This window comes from Arachis hypogaea, chromosome 4, assembly GCF_003086295.3.
Source record: "Arachis hypogaea cultivar Tifrunner chromosome 4, arahy.Tifrunner.gnm2.J5K5, whole genome shotgun sequence".
Classification (NCBI taxonomy): domain Eukaryota; kingdom Viridiplantae; phylum Streptophyta; class Magnoliopsida; order Fabales; family Fabaceae; genus Arachis; species Arachis hypogaea.
This window is the reverse complement of record NC_092039.1, coordinates 14,928,332-14,944,318: the sequence shown is the minus strand read 5'-3', so window position 1 is coordinate 14,944,318 and position 15,987 is coordinate 14,928,332. Positions and strand designations below refer to the sequence as shown.

The following is a 15,987-nucleotide window of genomic DNA, read 5'->3' as shown; positions in this document are numbered from 1 at the left end:
ATCAAGTTGCAACAAAATATAGCTCAGCATGTGAGGGTATCTATGGACAAGGTAAACAAGAATGTTCTAGCACCTTTGATGGTCTGTTTCTTTGGCAATCATTTAGCTCGTCGAAGCATGCTCTTTGTGCCAGGTTCTGTGAACAGTGTTCTAACCTCCTTACATTTGTTCCTTGGATGGTTGTGGCACGCAACAGGTTGAAGACGGTGGTCAAGGAAATCTAGTGCTTCTTCAATGGCTGAATTAGTATGATCCAAAATATAATATCAAGTATTATTTTCTTCTTATATAACTTGATGGTGTCCTGAATCTAAAAATCAATATTGTATAACGGCATTTAGTAACGGGCAGTCATGTGTGTTTAGATAATTAGTTATTTAGCAATAAGATTTGGAAGCTCACAATTCTGTTCATTTAATTTACCATCTTCGGTCTAGTACTCCATGAATTTATGGTGTATATATACACCATAATCAAAACTAGGTGAATGAAAATAATGGACTGTATTAGGAAAACATGTATAGATCTTAAATAAACTTACAAATTAAGATATTGTTAGATTTTAAGGAAAACTCACCCATTTGGTTGTATTGGGACATAGGTGTATGTACGAGGCAAGCCTCTTTGAGTGGGCTTATATGTTGGAATGGCCACTTTATCTATGTCTTCAATGAGCCTATCATGAAACGCATTTAAAGTTTAAACGTAATATAATAATACGGGTTAAATAGATTAACAAAGTCATGAGATCTTTTTGTACCGCATATGCACTATCCTCATCTGTGATGTATAATGTGGTTTACTGTGTAAACTATCCAGTACGAAAAGCATTTTTCCATAGACATAGAATGCATACACCAACCAGTGATGGGACATACATATGAAAAAAAATCACTGCAATAATATACACTTGTAACTAGACAGATTACATACATGGATAAACAAAAACACATCTTGGTTGTTCGATTGCATCGATGTAAGTACCATGTCATATGACAAATAGACTTATCCAGCTTCTCTTTGAAACTACTGTCTTGTCAAAATACTTGGTGTCAGTACCGAAGTGTTTACCCAAATCCGCATACACGGGAGTTGGTCCGTCCTTAAAGTCCTTTAGATTTTTTCGAACATTGACCATTTCCTGTCAAAAGAAGACTTGTTAGGGTTTTGTTCAAATATGATATTAGAGTGTTGCGTGCTTTCAATTCAAAATATATAGTTGATTACTTCAAACGCAACGGTAAGCAAGGATGACTATCACTTGGTGGAGTGTTTCTATGCATCACAGGTCGGCATATAGTATATTTGCCTAAAGAATTTTATTTTTATTATTAATCAAAAAATCAGTTCTGCTCCTAGCTTATTAATCTCCTTAATTAAGTTGTATTGTTCTTTAATTCTAATTAGTACTCATAATAATAGGATCTGAGGCCATGTCTGCAGACTTGGGTCACTTTAATGTATGAGCAATTCAAGTGAGTAAATAAATGTAAACTTGTGTTTGTGCATATATTTTCTTTTTTATATTAAACTTGCTTTTTTTTTCTTTCTGATTTGGCAGGGAACTTTGCTAATATATTTACCTGGGTCGTATAACAACCTTTATTATGTCATCCAATCACATTCTAATTTCTAAGAGTTATATAAGAAGTAAGCTTACTAAATTATCGTTATTATTGACCCAGATCAGCTTCACTTTTATTACATGTCCTGCTGTAACACCCTGCCATACAGAGTCTTATGCTTAAGTCATAATTCAGAGATGGCAAGGTATTACGACCTCTAAAATAAAAAATTTAGTACATATAGTAGTATGAATGATTGATTATAACTAGGAGCCTTTGTAGAAAAAGGGGTAAACAAAAAAAACATCGCAACTTCAAAGCGCAACACTCCGATCGACAACGTAACGAATAAGGATAAACCAACGCGAGAAATATATATATATAAAGGAGTGTCAAAAATAGGAATATCAAGACTCAAGATCCGGCTGCGAAGATAACCGGTCCGAGCATAGCAATATATACATATGATAAAATAAGGAAACCCCAAAGGGACACAAATACATAAAACCTATTCTCCAAAATCTCCCATAAGAGGAGTCATCACAGTTTGTATTATTTAATGGAGATAAAAGTATCTAAGCAAAACATATAAACCAAAATATGGTCCCCAAGAACAAGGAATCTTCGCAAATCTAGAAGTCTCCAGCATGCCTCAGCGAGAAACCGTACGTCCTGCATCTGAAAACCACAAAGTGCCATTTGCAAACAAGCCATTTCCAACTCTTTTCAAAATCAATCAAAACATGCCATTTTCATCCCTTTTCTTTGAAATCAATCAAAATGAATCAAATTCAACATCAAGCCTCCTCAACTCACACATTGAGACTTTACCACAATACACAAAATCACTATCTCATCATTTTAACCCACTTCACTCAAGTGGCTCAAACTCAAACATATTGACATATCATATACTCTTCCTCATGCCAACTCTCAACAACACCAAATCTAATAAATCATCATTGTACACAATCAATATCATACTCACCATCAACATGGTTCAACCCACAATTCAACCATAACCAATCATCAAGCATATATCACAACATGCATATTTCTCATACATCATACTACCAAGGCATCAATAATCATCATCACATATATGACCACATCACATATCTCAATCATTCAACAACATCAACCATTCAATGCCTATCTTAGGGCCTCTAGCCTAAGTATTTCCTACCACATTACATATTAGATACGGGAAACCGAAACCATACCTTAGCCGATTTTCCCAAGCTCACCCGGAGCACTTCCAAACCACTTATCCACAAGCTCTCAAGGCCTCAATACCTCCAAGAACAGATTTTTCACCACCAAGCCCTTTCCAAGCTTTTCAAAATCACCAAATCAAGCTCCAATATTCACATATACACAACCTAAGCCACAATCATCATACCCATACACAACATCTCAAAACCCAAACATCATAAAACAACAAAATACACTAGGGTTGAGAATCTTACCACACCCAAGGTCCAAGGAGACAAGATTAACCTTCTCCTTCAAGAGAGTTGGGTCCTATAACATCAAAGAACCCAAAATCTCAACATTTCACCCATGAAACTCGAAAATAAGGACTGGAATTTCGAACAGTAACACGTGGCTTACTGATGAGCGGATAATTTATACGCTTTTTGGCATTGTTTTCATATAGTTTTTAGTAAGTTTGAGCTACTTTTAGGGATGTTTTCATTAGTTTTTATGTTAAATTCACATTTCTGGACTTTACTATGAGTTTGTGTATTTTTCTGTGATTTCAGGTAAATTCTGACTGAAATTGAGGGATTTGAGCAAAACTCTGAAGAAGGCTAACAAAAGGACTGCTGATGCTGTTGGATTCTGACCTCCCTGCACTCGAAATGGATTTTCTGGAGCTACAAAACTCCAATTGGCGCGCTCTCAACGGCGTTGGAAAGTAGATATCCAGAGCTTTCCAGCAATATATAATAGTCCATACTTTATTCGAAGAATGACGACGTAACTTGGCGTTGAACGCCAAGTACACGCTGCTGTCTGGAGTTAAACGCCAGAAAAATGTCATGATCCGGAGTTGAACGCCCAAAACACGTCATAACTCAGAGTTCAACGCCAAGATATGCCTTAGCTCGTGAATTAATCAAGCTCAGCCCAAGCATACACCAAGTGGGCCCCGGAAGTGGATTTATGCATCAATTACTTACTCATGTAAACCCTAGTAGCTAGTCTAGTATATATAGGACATTTATCTATTGTATTAGACATCTTTGATCTCATCTTTGATCTCAGTTTTGTTTTACTCTTCATCTTAGGGGATCATTGATCACGTTAGAGAGGGCTGGCCATTCGGCCATGCCTGAACTCTTTTGCTTATGTATTTTCAACGGTGGAGTTTCTGCACACCATAGATTAAGGGTGTGGAGCTCTGCTGTACCTCAAGTATTAATGAAATTCTATCTTCTTTTATTCAATTCTCTTTTATTCTTATTCCAAGATATTCATTCGTACCCAAGAACATGATGAATGTGATGAGTCAGATTACCCTCATTATCATTCTCAATTATGAACGCGAGTGATTGACAACCACTTACGTCCTACATGCAACAGAGCTTGAATGCGTATCTCTTAGATTCCCCAACAGAATCTTCGTGGTATAAGTTAGATAGTTGGCGGCATTCATTTGGATCCGGAAAGTCCAACCTTGTCTGTGGTGTTCCGAGTAGGATCCTGGGAGTCCGGAAAGTCCAACCTTGTCTGTGGTGTTCCGAGTAGGATTCCGATCATGAATGACCGTGACGTGCTTCAAACTTTAACCTGCTGGGCGTTAGTGACAGACGCAAAAGAGGGATTCTATTCCAGTAGGAGCGGGAACCAACCGGTGATTAGCCGTACTGTGACAGAGTGCGTTGCATAGTTTTCACTGCGAGGATGGGATGTAGCTATCAGCCATGGGTGATGCCTCCAGACTGGTTAGCTGTGCGAGTGACAGCCGCACAGGTTATTTCCCCGTGAGGAATGAAAGTAGCCACAGTTGATGGTGAACCCCTATACAAAGCTTGCCATGGAAAGGAGTAAGAAGGATTGAGTAGAAGGAGTAGGAGAGCAGGCGTCCAAGAGCTCTACAGCATCTCCATCCGCTTATCTGAAATCCTACCAATGAATCTGCATAAGTGTTCTATCCTTTTTATTATATTCTATTTTATTATTTCTATTTTCGAAAACCCATAAACTATTTTAAATCTGCCTAACTGAGATTTGCAAGGTGACCATAGCTTGCTTCATGCCAACAATCTCTGTGGATTCGACCCTTACTCACGTAAGGTTATTACTTGGACGACCCAGTACCCTTGCTGGTTAGTTGAACGAGATTGTGAAGAAAATAAACAATGCCCTCAGAGTATACATCTTTTATAAATCCAATTACAAGAAAAAAGGGAATCACAATTTCGTCCACCAAGTTTTTGGCGCCGTTGCCGGGGATTGTTCGAGTATGGACAACTGACGGTTCATCTTGTTGCTCAGATTAGGTAATTTTCTTTTCAAAAATATTTTTCAAAATTTTTCTTTTATTTTTCGTTTTTTTTTAAAAAATGTTTTTCGAAAAAAATTAATAAAAATACAAAAAAATTAGAAAATCATAAAAATAAAAAATATTTTGTGTTTCTTGTTTGAGTCTTGTGTTGATTTTTAAGTTTGGTGTCAATTGCATGCTTTAAAAATTTTTCTTGCATTTTTTCGAAAATCCCATGCATTCATAGTGTTCTTCATGATCTTCAAGTTGTTCTTGACAAGTCTTCTTGTTTGATCTTGATGATTTCTTGTTTTGTGTCTTTTGTTGTTTTTCATGTGCATTTTTGCATTCATATTTTTCAGACATTAAAGATTTCTAAGTTTGGTGTCTTGCATGTTTTCTTTGCATCAAAAATTTTTCAAAATTATGTTCTTGATGTTCATCATGATCTTCATAGTGTTCTTGGTGTTCATCTTGACATTCATAGCATTCTTGCATGCATCTTGTGTCTTGATCCAAAATTTTCATGTTTTGGGTCATTTTTGTGTTTTTCATTCAATATTTAAAAATCAAAAATATCTTTTCCTTATTTTCCTCCAAAATTTCGAAATTTTGGGTTGACTTGGTCAAAAATTTTTAAAAATTAGTTGTTTCTTACAAGTCAAGTCAAAATTTCAATTTTAAAAATCTTATCTTTTCAAAATCTTTTTCAAAAATCATATCTTTTTCATTTTTTTTATTTTTGAAAATTTCAAAAATATTTTTCAAAATATTTTCAAAATCTTTTTCTTATCTTTTTATCCAATTTTCGAAAAATTAGCTAACAATTAATGTGATTGGTTCAAAAATTTGAAGTTTGTTACTTTCTTGTTAAGAAAGGTTCAATCTTTAAGTTCTAGAATCTTATCTTGTAGTTTCTTGTTAGTTAAGTAATTTTAAAAATTAAATCTTTTTCAAAATATCTTTTTCTTAAAAATCTTTTTATCTCTTTTATCTTATCTTTTTCAAAATTTTATTTTTTTTTAAAATTTGATTTCAAAATATCTTATCTTTTTTCTTATCTTCTTATCTTTTTCAAATTTTGATTTCAAATCTTTTTCAATCAACTAACTAACTCTTTGTTTGTCTCTTATCTTTTTCAAAACCACCTAACTACTTTTCCCTCTTCTATTTTCGAAAATTCTCCCTCCCTTTTTCAAAAATTCTTTTTGTTTTAAATTTTAATTTTAATCTCATCTCATCTTTAATTTTCGAAAATACTAACCCCTTTTTCAAAAAAATTATTTTCGAATTCTTCTCCCTCTCTTTTCTTATTCTTTTTAATTATTTAATTACTAACACATCTCTTCACCTCTCTTCATCCAAATCCGAATCCATCCTTCTTCTTTCTTCTACCCCTTTCTTCTTCTACTAACATAAAGGAATCTCTATACTGTGACATAGAGGATTCCTCTTTCTTTTCTTGTTTTCTTCTCTCTTTCTTATGAGCAGGAACAAGGATAAAGGCACTCTTGTTGAAGCTGATCCAGAACCTGAAAGGACTCTGAAGAGAAAATTAAGAGAAGCTAAATTACAACAATCCAGAAATAACCTTTTAGAAATTTTCGAACAGGAGAAGGAGATGGCAGCCGAAAATAATAATGATAATAATGCAAGGAGAATGCTTGGTGACTTCACAAAGCCAACATCCAAGTTTGATGGAAGAAGCATCTCCATTCCTGCCATTGGAGCCAATAACTTTGAGCTTAAGCCTCAACTAGTTGCCTTGATGCAACAAAACTGCAAGTTTTATGGACTTCCATCTGAAGATCCTTATCAGTTTTTAACTGAGTTCTTGCAGGTCTGTGATACTGTAAAGACGAATGGAGTTAATCCTGAAGTCTACAGACTCATGCTTTTCCCTTTTGCTGTAAGAGACAGAGCTAGAATATGGTTGGATTCACAACCTAAGGATAGCCTGGACTCCTGGGATAAGCTGGTCACTGCCTTCTTGGATAAATTCTTTCCTCCTCAAAAGCTGAGCAAGCTGAGAGTGGATGTTCAAACCTTCAAACAAAAAGATGGTGAATCCCTCTATGAAGCTTGGGAAAGATACAAGCAGCTGACCAAGAGATGTCCATCTGACATGTTTTCAGAATGGACCCTATTAGATATATTCTATTATGGTCTCTCTGAATTTTCGAAAATGTCCTTGGACCATTCTGCAGGTGGATCTATTCACCTGAAGAAAACGCCTGAAGAGGCTCAAGAACTCATTGACATGGTTGCTAACAACCAGTTCATGTATACCTCTGAGAGAAATTCCGTGAATAATGGGGTCCCTCAGAAGAAAGGAGTTCTTGAAATTGATGCTCTGAATGCCATATTGGTTCAGAACAAAGTGTTGACTCAACAGGTCAACATGATCTCTCAAAATCTGAATGGATTGCAACATGCATCCAACAGTACTAGAGAGGCAGCTTCTGAAGAAGCTTATGATCCTGAGAACCCTGCCATGGCAGAGGTTAATTATCTGGGTGAACCATATGGAAATACCTATAACCCATCATGGAGAAATCATCCAAATTTCTCCTGGAAGGATCAACAAAAACCTCAACAAGGTTTTAACAATGGTGGACGCAATAGGCTGAATAATAGTAAGCCATATCCATCATCTTCTCAGCAACAGACAGAGAACTCTGAACAAAATAATTCTAATTTAGCTAATATAGTCTCTGATCTGTCAAAGGCCACCTTCAGTTTCATGAATGAAACAAGATCCTCCATTAGAAATTTGGAAGCACAAGCAGGCCAGCTGAGTAAGAAAGTTATTGAAACTCCTCCCAGTATTCTCCCAAGTAATACAGAAGAGAATCCAAAGGGAGAATGCAAGGCCATTGACTTAGTCAACATGGCCGAATGTACTAGGGAGGAGGAGGACGAAAGTCCCAGTGAGGAAGATCTCCTGGGACGTCCTCCAAGCAAGAAGGAGCTTCCTAATAAGGATCCTGAGGAATCTGAGGCTCACACAGAGACCATAGAGATTCCACTAAATCTCCTTCTGCCATTCATGAGCTCTGACTATTATTCATCCTCTGAGGAGGATGAAGATGTGACTAGTGAGCAAGTTGCTCAATATCTAGGAGCTATCATGAAACTGAATGCCAAGCTGTTTGGTAATGAGACTTTGGAAAGTAAACCTCCCTTGCTCATTAATGAATTAGAAACTTGGATTCAGGAAACTCTACCTCAAAAGAAACAAGATCCTGGCAAGTTCTTGATACCTTGCACCATTGGCACCATGAGCTTTGAAAAAGCTCTGTGTGATCTTGGGTCAGGGATAAACCTTATGCCCCTCTCTGTAATGGAGAAGCTAGGAATCATTGAGGTACAACCTGCCTTGTTCTCATTACAATTGGCAGATAAATCCATAAGACAAGCTCATGGGATAGTAGAGGACGTGCTTATAAAAGTTGAAGACTTTTACATCCCTGCTGATTTCCTAATCCTAGATACTAGGAAGGAAGATGATGAATGCATCATCCTAGGAAGACCTTTCCTAGCCACAGCAGAAGCTGTGATAGATGTCAACAGAGGAGAGTTAGTCCTTCAATTGAATGGGGAATACCTTGTGTTTCAAGCACATGGAAATCCCTCTGTGACAAAAGAGAGCAAGCATGAAGAGCTTCTCCCAGTTCAAGGTCAAGAAGAGCCCACACAGTCAAACTCTAAGTTTGGTGTTGTGAAGCCACAACCAAACTCTAAGTTTGGTGTTCAAACCCCATATCCAAACTCTAAGTTTGGTGTTGGGACTAGACAACATTGACTTGATTGCTCTGTGGCTCCATGAGAGCCACTGTCAAGCTATTGACATTAAAGAAGCGCTTGTTGGGAGGCAACCCAATTTTATTTATCTAATTTTATTTTATTTTGTTTCTTTGTTATTTTTGTGTTTAATTAGGTACATGATCATGAGGAGTCACGAAAAAAATCAAAAAAAATTAAAAACAGAGTCAAAAACAGAAGAAAAAAATTTTCACCCTGGAGGACGCACGGGCCGGCGTTCAACGCCCAGAAGATGCATCTGGCGGGCGTTCAACGCCAGAACAGAGCATCTTCCTGGCGCTGAACGCCCAAAACAAGCTACATCCTGGCGTTTAACGCCAGGATGCGCACGCAGAGGACAATCTGGCGCTGAACGCCAGAAACAAGCTTGAAACTGGCGTTCAACGCCAGAATCAAGCATCACATGGGCGTTTAACGCCCAGAACATGCACCAATGGGCGTTTGAACGCCAGATTGGTGCATGAAGGCAATTTACACGCCTATAGGGTGAAGGAATGGTATTTCTTTTCACCTCAGGACCTGTGGACCCCACAGGATTCCCACCTCAGGACCTGTGGACCCCACAGGATCCCCACCTACCTTTTCTTTTAATCCTATTCACACTCTCCTAATCCAAATCTCATTCTCAATGTCACCCTTCCCAAAAACCTTCACCAATCACATCAATTTCTCTTCCCAATTACCCCATGCACCATTCACATCAACCTCCTCTTCCCCATAAACCCCACCTACCTCCATTACATTCAAATTCAATTTCCCACCCATTCCCACCCAAAATGGCCGAAACCTAACCCTTCCCCCCTCCCTATAAATACCTCTCCTTTCTTCTTTATTTTCACACAACACTACCCATTCTTCTCTCATATAGCCGAAACCACTTCTCTCCCTCTCTTCCACTTTTTCTTCTTCTTCTTCTTCTACTCTTCTTTTCTTTTTGCTCGAGGACGAGCAAATTTTAAGTTTGGTGTGGTAAAAAGCCTAGCTTTTTATTTTTCATTCACCATCAATGGCACCCAAGACCGGAGTTTCCTCAAGAAAAGGAAAAGGGAAGGCAAAAGCTTCCACTTCCGAATCATGGGAAAAGGAGAGATTCATCTCCAAGAGCCACCAAGACCACTTCTATGATGTTGTGGCAAAGAAGAGGGTGATCCCTGAGGTCCCCTTCAAGCTCAAAAAGAATGAGTATCCGGAAATCCGACATGAGATCCAAAGAAGAGGGTGGGAAGTCATAACCAACCCCATGCAACAAGTCGGATTACTGATGGTTCAAGAGTTCTATGCTAATGCATGGATCACAAGGAACCATGATCAAAGTATGAACCCGAATCCAAAGAACTATCTCACAATGGTTCGGGGGAAATACTTAGATTTCAGTCCGGAAAATGTGAGGTTGGCGTTTCATCTACCCATGATGCAAGGTGATGAACGCCCCTACACAAGGAGGGTCAACTTCAATCAAAGGTTGGACCAAGTCCTAATGGACATTTGTGTGGAAGGCGTCCAATGGAGAGTAGACTCCAAAGGCAAACCGGTCCAACTAAGAAGACTGGACCTCAAGCCTGTAGCTAGAGGATGGCTGGAGTTCATCCAAAGATCCATCATCCCTACAAGCAACCGATCTGAAGTTACTGTGGATCGGGCAATCATGATTCATAGCATCATGATTGGAGAGGAAGTAGAGGTTCATGAAGTCATAGCCAATGAACTCTACAAAATAGCTGACAAGCCTTCATACATGGCACGGCTAGCCTTCCCCCACCTCATATGCCATCTATGTTATTCAGCTGGAGTTATCATAGATGGAGATGTCTCCATTGAAGAAGACAAGCCCATCACCAAGAAAAGGATGGAGCAAACAAGGGAAGTCCCTCACGGCCCCCAAGGAGAACATGAGGAAGTTCATCAACAAATACCTCATGGAATACACTTTCCTCCCAACAACTATTGGGAGCAACTCAGTACCTCCTTAGAAGACTTGAGCCAAAACGTGGAACAACTAAGGGTGGAACACCATGAACACGCCCTCACTCTCCAAGAAATAAGAGAAGATCAAAGAGCTATGAGAGAGGAGCAACAAAGGCAAGGAAGGGACATAGAAGAGTTGAAGAACATCATTGGTCCTTCAAGAAGAAGACGCCACTAGAGGTGGATTCATTCCTTGTTCTTTATTTTCTTTCTGTTTTCTGTTTTTAAGTATTATGTTTGTCTATGTTTTTGTGTTTCTACTTCATGATCATTAGTATGTAACCATGCCTTAAAGCTATGAATAAAATCCATTAGTCTTTCACCTCTCTTAAAAGAAAAATGTTTTAATTCAAAAGAACAAGAAGTACATAATTTTCGAAATTATTAGTGAATTTAATTTAATTATATTGATGTGGTGGCAATAATTTTTGTTTTCTGAATGAATGCTTGAACAGTGCATATTTTTTGATCTTGTTGTTTATGAGTGTTAAAATTATTGACTCTTGAAAGAATGATGAACAAAGAGAAATGTTATTGATGAACTGAAAAATTCATGAATTGATTCTTGAAGCAAGAAAAAGCAGTGAAAAAAAAAAGTGGCGAAAAAAAAAAATAAAATAAAATAGAAAGAAAAAGCAAGCAGAAAAAGCCAATAGCCATTAAAACCAAAAGGCAAGGGTAGCAAGGATCCAAGGCTTTGAGCATCAATGGATAGGAGGGCCCAAGGAAATAAAATCCAGGCCTAAGCGGCTAAATCAAGCTGTCCCTAACCATGTGCTTGTGTCATGAAGGTCCAAGTGAAAAGCTTGAGACTGAGTGGTTAAAGTCGTGATCCAAAGCAAAAGAGTGTGCTTAAGAGCTCTGGACACCACTAACTGGGGACTTTAGCAAAGCTGAGTCACAATCTGAAAAGGTTCACCCAGTTATGTGTCTGTGGCATTTGTGTATCCGGTGGTAATACTGGAAGACAAAGTGCTTAGGGCCACAGCCAAGACTCATAAAGTAGCTGTGTTCAAGAATCAACATGCCTAACTAGGAAAGTCAATAACACTATCTGAAATTCTAAGTTCCTAGAGAAGCCAATCACTCTAAACTTCAAAGGAAAAAGTGAGATGCCAAAACTGTTCAGAAGCAAAAAGCTACAAGTCCCGCTCATCTAATTAAATTAATATTCATTGATATTTTGGACTTTATAGTATATTCTCTTCTTTTATCCTATTTGATTTTCAGTTGCTTGGGGACAAGCAACAATTTAAGTTTGGTGTTGTGATGAGCGGATAATTTATACGCTTTTTGGCATTGTTTTCATATAGTTTTTAGTAAGTTTGAGCTACTTTTAGGGATGTTTTCATTAGTTTTTATGTTAAATTCACATTTCTGGACTTTACTATGAGTTTGTGTGTTTTTCTGTGATTTCAGGTAAATTCTGACTGAAATTGAGGGATTTGAGCAAAACTCTGAAGAAGGCTAACAAAAGGACTGCTGATGCTGTTGGATTCTGACCTCCCTGCACTCGAAATGGATTTCTGGAGCTACAGAACTCCAATTGGCGCGCTCTCAACGGCGTTGGAAAGTAGACATCCAGAGCTTTCCAGCAATATATAATAGTCCATACTTTATTCGAAGAATGACGACGTAACTTGGCGTTGAACGCCAAGTACACGCTGCTGTCTGGAGTTAAACGCCAAAAAAATGTCATGATCCGGAGTTGAACGCCCAAAACACGTCATAACTCAGAGTTCAACGCCAAGATATGCCTTAGCTCGTGAATTAATCAAGCTCAGCCCAAGCATACACCAAGTGGGCCCCGGAAGTGGATTTATGCATCAATTACTTACTCATGTAAACCCTAGTAGCTAGTCTAGTATATATAGGACATTTATCTATTGTATTAGACATCTTTGATCTCATCTTTGATCTCAGTTTTGTTTTACTCTTCATCTTAGGGGATCATTGATCACGTTAGAGAGGGCTGGCCATTCGGCCATGCCTGAACTCTTTTGCTTATGTATTTTCAACGGTGGAGTTTCTGCACACCATAGATTAAGGGTGTGGAGCTCTGCTGTACCTCAAGTATTAATGAAATTCTATCTTCTTTTATTCAATTCTCTTTTATTCTTATTCCAAGATATTCATTCGTACCCAAGAACATGATGAATGTGATGAGTCAGATTACCCTCATTATCATTCTCAATTATGAACGCGAGTGATTGACAACCACTTACGTCCTACATGCAACAGAGCTTGAATGCGTATCTCTTAGATTCCCCAACAGAATCTTCGTGGTATAAGTTAGATAGTTGGCGGCATTCATCTGGATCCGGAAAGTCCAACCTTGTCTGTGGTGTTCCGAGTAGGATCCTGGGAGTCCGGAAAGTCCAACCTTGTCTGTGGTGTTCCGAGTAGGATTCCGATCATGAATGACCGTGACGTGCTTCAAACTTTAACCTGCTGGGCGTTAGTGACAGACGCAAAAGAGGGATTCTATTCCAGTAGGAGCGGGAACCAACCGGTGATTAGCCGTACTGTGACAGAGTGCGTTGCATAGTTTTCACTGCGAGGATGGGATGTAGCTATCAGCCATGGGTGATGCCTCCAGACTGGTTAGCTGTGCGAGTGACAGCCGCACAGGTTATTTCCCCGTGAGGAATGAAAGTAGCCACAGTTGATGGTGAACCCCTATACAAAGCTTGCCATGGAAAGGAGTAAGAAGGATTGAGTAGAAGGAGTAGGAGAGCAGGCGTCCAAGAGCTCTACAGCATCTCCATCCGCTTATCTGAAATCCTACCAATGAATCTGCATAAGTGTTCTATCCTTTTTATTATATTCTATTTTATTATTTCTATTTTCGAAAACCCATAAACTATTTTAAATCTGCCTAACTGAGATTTGCAAGGTGACCATAGCTTGCTTCATGCCAACAATCTCTGTGGATTCGACCCTTACTCACGTAAGGTTATTACTTGGACGACCCAGTACACTTGCTGGTTAGTTGAACGAGATTGTGAAGAAAATAAACAATGCCCTCAGAGTATACATCTTTTATAAATCCAATTACAAGAAAAAAGGGAATCACAATTTCGTCCACCACTTACCTCAAGATTGATTGTATGGGTTTTGTAGAGCTCTCCGCGGTGAACGCGTGGCCGCAAACGGAGCGGCAATCGGAGCTCTAGATCAAAAGTTATGGTGGTTTGAAGATCAAGTGAGAGAAAGAAGTTGAGAGAGTGTTCTTCCCTTCCTCTCCACCATTTCAGCGTGTTTGAGTGTGTTGTGAGGAGAGAGAGTGCTGAAAACTAGGGTTTTGGTTAAGTTGTGTTGGGCCAAGGGCCCACTTTGGGTCTAATTGGCCCGGTTTGGCCCGTTCGGTCCAATCTTGGTCCGAATTCTATAAAATTGGTACCGAAATTCTCGTCTCAATCTCCTCTATCACATTTAGCCATAAGAATCACATTTTGGGCTTTCTAGAATAAATTCTCATTTATGGGTTAATTAGCCGTTAATTAACCGGGTTTTACACCTGCAATATTGTGTGCATATACTGGACAAGTTGCATTCCTTCGAAAGTTCTCTGAAAAAGTGGGCAATACTTTCTGTGAAAGTCTACCAAGTAAGTTGAGCAATTGTAGGAAATTCAGTTACTGTAGTTATTATGATTAATTAGTAAAGTCCAATGCATCAATACATGCAGATCCCATATACTGGCCAATATTTGTGGTGGCTGTTGGTGCTGCTATCATAAAAAGCCAAGCAATGATTTCAGGAGCATTTTCCATCATATCGCAGGTCCTGAGTCTAGGTTGTTTTCCACGAGTTAAGGTTGTGCATACTTCCACTAAGCACGAGGGTCAGGTGTATATTCCTAAAATCAATTACATGTTCATGATTAGAAGCATTATTATGTGTGCTGCCTTTAAGACCACAGAAAAATAAGTTCAGTATACAGGATTGCAGTTATTGGGGATATGCTTATCACAATGTGGCTGGTTACATTGACAATGGTAGTTATATGGAAGAAGAGCATATAGCAAGCTACTATCTTCTTATTGGTATTCGGCTACATAGAGGCTATTTATTTCTTATCTCAAATAACAAAGTTCATGGAGGGAGGATATCTTCCAATTGTGTCTTCTTTGTTCTTGACGATGATCATGGGAATCTGGTATTATGTGCACAACGAGAAGTACATGTTCGAGTTTAGAAATAAGGTTTGCAGTGAGTACATAGGAAAATTGGCCATGGATAAGAACATAAGAAGAGTTCCTGGGGTGGGGCTGCTCTACTCTGAGCTTGTGTAGGGGATTCCTCTGAAATTCTCCCATCTCATAGCCTGTATGTCATCCATCCATTCAGCCCTTGTCTTTGTTTCTATTAAGGTCATCTCTATCAGCCAAGTTTCCTTGGAGGAGAGTTTTCTATTTTGGCATTTGGAGCCCAAAGAGTACCGAATGTTCCGTTGCGTGGTTAGATGTTGTTACAAAGATAAATTTGATTATGCTCTCATGTTTGAATCACAGTTAATACAAAATCTCAAGGCCTTCATTCACCTAGATGAACCTGAGGTCAACTTCATCGACATGGCAATGCAAAAGGGTGTGATGTATATGTTTGGCGAAGCAGAGGTGGTGGCTCAACCAAATTCATCATTTCTCAATAAGATAGTTGTCAACTATGCTTACACTTTCTTAAGAAAGAACTTCCGCCAAGGAAACCAATTGATGGCTATCCCGCGTAAGAGACTTCTCAAGATTGGAATGATATATGAAATATAACTCATCATCAACGATCATTTCATTTTTCCCTTACTCTTGCTCTATTACATTTCTACATGCATCAAATTTATTTGTACTTAGTTTTTCTCGTCTTTTGTTTATTATATTTTCATGTAACCAAACAAATACTCAAGTAAGTATCAAATAATAAGACCATCTCCAGTTGAAAACTCATCTTAGTCCTTATTTATGATGAACTTATCATAAGAAGTAACTTCATACCAGCTTTTGCATCATAAACAATAAATAAGAACTCAAAATATTTCTCTCTTTTTTATTAGAAAGAACTAAGTTTAGTTGCTATTGTGGTCACACTTAATTAATTAATTAAAATAAATTAATGTAGTTATTTATTTTTTTATAATAA

The 15,987-nt window shown here is 38.2% G+C and overlaps 1 pseudogene; it reads left to right on the top strand.

Annotated features, from left to right (window-relative positions):
• The first annotated feature begins 42 nt into the window (after positions 1-42).
• Positions 43-15,620, top strand: LOC112794681 (potassium transporter 5-like; annotated as a pseudogene).
• Positions 15,621-15,987: the final 367 nt, after the last annotated feature.